This window comes from Brassica oleracea, chromosome C2 (genome assembly GCF_000695525.1).
Source record: "Brassica oleracea var. oleracea cultivar TO1000 chromosome C2, BOL, whole genome shotgun sequence".
In the NCBI taxonomy this organism is placed as follows: Eukaryota; Viridiplantae; Streptophyta; class Magnoliopsida; order Brassicales; family Brassicaceae; genus Brassica; species Brassica oleracea.
In genome coordinates this window covers 28,564,862-28,568,759 of record NC_027749.1, presented here as the reverse complement: position 1 = coordinate 28,568,759, position 3,898 = coordinate 28,564,862, and positions in this window count along the sequence as shown.

Sequence of the window (3,898 nt, the reverse complement as noted above, 5' to 3'; positions counted from 1 at the left end):
AAAAAAAAAAACTAAAATGACCAAAATAAAATTTTATCTTTTGAAAAGTTTAAATTTGTTTTGTTTTTCAAAATTTAAAACCTTATCCCAAAACCCCACTCCCCAACTCTAAACCCTAAAACCTAAACTCTAAATTCTAAACCCTAAACCCAAAATCCTAAACCCTAAACCCAAAATCCTAAACCCTAAACCCTAAACCCTAAATCTTAAACTCCACCCCTTAACTCTAAACCCTAAACCCTAACCCCACCCCTAAACTCTAAACTCTAAATCTTAAACCCTAAACCCTAAACCCTTAATCCTAAACCCCACCCCTTAACGCTAAATCCTAATGTCTAAATTAATTTACCATTGAGGTATAAATGTATATTTATCTCTTTTGATAAAACATTAAGTGCTATTTTGATCATTTTTATTCTTACAAACTATATTTGTGACAAAAAAATTTTAGTGGTATCCTAGTCATTTTCTCTAATATTTTTTCCTCATTTTCCTCGGAAGTTTTGATGTTTTTTTTTTGATAAAAAGTTTTGATGTATTTATAACTTATTAGTTTGTGTAAAAAATTGATGATTGTGGTGTTGGATGCATAAGACTTGTGCTTCAGCAATTATTTATAGTACAAATTCACAGAGCTTGTCTCAAGTAAGATTAATATATAAATTAATTATATATGACTTGAAATTAGTGAAATATCAGGAGAAAGGATCCATCCAAAGACCGCAACTTTACTTGAAAATTATTCTAGGTTATTCTTTAAGTCCGGGATAATCCTACGTTAATTAAAAAAATTAGCAGAGAAACGTTGAAATTATAATATGATTTGGTGATGATTGACCTAATGATTATACGAGTGCGTAAAATGCGGAGATTCAAACATATGATAATTAAGTTAATCCTATGAGACATGTGAATTATATTGTCAACCAAATTAAATTATTACATGTTTATTGACAAGTCGTCTTTATGTTACACTGTAACTAGGAGTTTTGCCCGCACATGCGGACATATTTATTTAATAAATATACGATTAGTTTAAAAATCAAAAAAATTAAATAAAATATTAAATTTATACTATTTTATGAACCTTTCAATTTCTTAATTTTTATTGATTCAAAAACATTATTTTGGATAACAACATTTTTTTTTTGACAACAAAAGTGTCAAACTTGTGGCTCGAACCCGGGTTATTGAGATATAAACACCAACATTCATACCACTAAACTAAAGGATACTTTGGATAACAACATTAATATCTTGTATTTTAAAAATATATTTTTATTTTGAACACATTTTTATTATATAAAATTTATAAACAATGATATAATTAAATAAACAAATATATAATTGTTAATATAAAGTGATGTTATTAAACCCAATTCTAAGAATTACCATAAACTACAAAATCTCAAAATAAATCAAAAGCACAAGAATGTTAAACCAAACTCAGCTTTACATATTATATTAGTAAAAATAAATAAGAACTGATATATGTATAATTAATTAATTATATTGTAAAATACTTCCTATAATAACTGAATTAACACTCAAGCAGACCAACTATGTTGACAAACAAGAAATTAATATGTAATATATAAGATAAGATCATTTCCTATCTATTGTTGTTTTTATTTCTAAATGCTATAATAGAGAACAATAAGATATAGTCAATCCATAGTTTTTTACTTTAAAATAGAGATTACTATTTTCCTATAAAATAATATTTCTTAATTGTAAATCATAGTTTGTTATTTTCAAATGGTCTTTTAACTTTCAAACTTTAATAATTATAACTAAGACAAATCATTCTGGAAAATACAGTTTTTATAAAAATAATAGAATCACATTTTTATTTACATAATAGTCTTTTAAGAAAATTTTAATTTAAACAAAGTTATAATTCTTTGAAACTCTTGAAAAATTAAAAGTAAATAAAGTAAATTTTAAATTTTCATAAATATAAGGTACTTGTTGTAAAAAAAAAAATATTTTGAAAATATTCTTTTTTGAAAGTTATTCTTGCAACTGGATGATAATTGATAACAATAAATATTTAGTAAAAATAAAAACAAAGAAATATTAAATTTTCAACTTAAATAGCAAATACAAATTATTCTTGCAAATGAATGATAAGAATAAAAATGAAAATATCACAAAAATCAGGTTAACAAACAAATATAAATCATATTTATTGCTATTGTTTATATACTTCTTTTTAGTATTTTAATACTAAAATAAATTTAAGAATTTTTTTTTAAAAATATGCCATGACATATTATGTTTACAAACAAATATAAATCAATTTTTGTTATTTTTTATAGAACTATTTATAATATTTTAGTATAATGATAAATCTAATTATGATATGTGTATATATAATACTAATTATAAAAATAAATAAATAAGAAATAAAGATGTAGATAAACACAAAATAAATACATGGAATTATCTTATTTTTTCGAAAACGTTTTCTATTTTTTTTTGAGATATTTTTATAATATTAGTTTGTAATCAATTAAATAATAAATTATATAATTTATTTATTAGATATTAAAACTTCAATTAGTCAAATTAAAATTGTTTAATGACTCAGCCTAAAATCATGGAGAACATGACAAATACGCAAATTTAATTATCAAATAATAATATAGATATTGAATGTTCTGTTCTAAAACTCAGACGCCCAGCCGCGTAGGCGTCCGCATAGGCGTTCGACGGTGGTGCACCGCCGCGGTTTTAGCCAAATCGTTACAATAAGTCGGATAAGCAATAAATCACTTAAAACCCGACTAATCGCCGCCTAATTGTCCAGAAATCGGACAAAAAGACCAATTTGAACAGTAAAATTTTGGATTTTGAAGACAAATGTTTGGGCCATAAGACAGCCCATTTGCTTCAGTTGAGCTGGGATCTCCTCTATGTATTTATAGAAGACTTTGAGGCTCCTCTTCTAAGGAATTAGTCGTTGTGGGACAAATGCCACTGGTTTCTAATTTTTTATTTTCTGACTTGTGCTACTTAAAATAAAAGAAAAGTTGCATCAGAGTAGAATCAAACACCACACCTCTTACTGCAACAATTGCTAAGCAAACCACTGAGCTATGTTGATTATTCGTTAAACATTCACATGTAATGGTATGTATACATATATTTATAATTTAAAACATATAAAAACTAATCCCCATGTATACCCCGCTTAATCCCCGATTTTTCGGTAACTCGCTAGGTCCAGAATTGCCGCTCGACTAGCGCTTAGCGTAGTTTCTAACAGGGATTGAATGTAAAATCCTAATAATAATTAATGAGGTTTTGTTGAAAATTCAACCTACGACATCAACTGATAAGTGCTCCTCCATTTACGTGAATTCGGTGGTACGTTGCAAGTTGCCAACTTATGTTTATAAATAGACCATATATTTACCAAGGTTTCGACACTTTTAAGCAAATACTTTTACAATTTATAGTTACAATACTGTCTTTATTTAAACCGAGGAGAAACAACAAATATATCACTACAAGAAAACATAATCTTAACGAGGTCGGTTTTCCTCGTGAGTTCGTCGTAAAAGAGGCTTTACGACGAATTAGCGAGGAACCACATTTGCTCGTTACTCATCTGTCGTAACACATATTTCCTCGCTAAACTTAGCAAGGAATATATTTCGTCGTAAAGACGAAGTAGATCATTTCGTCGTAAAGACCACGTCAATATTCCACGTAAGGAGGTCGCTATATTTCTTCGTAAATACCTCGAAACGAGTTCCTCGTAAACTACACGTAAATATCTTGAAAGTGTTTTCTCGCAAAATACACGTAACAACCATGAAAGGATTTCCTCGTAAAATACTCGTTTATCTTTCCTCGTTATTTCCTCGTAAATGTTTTCTCGTAAAATACT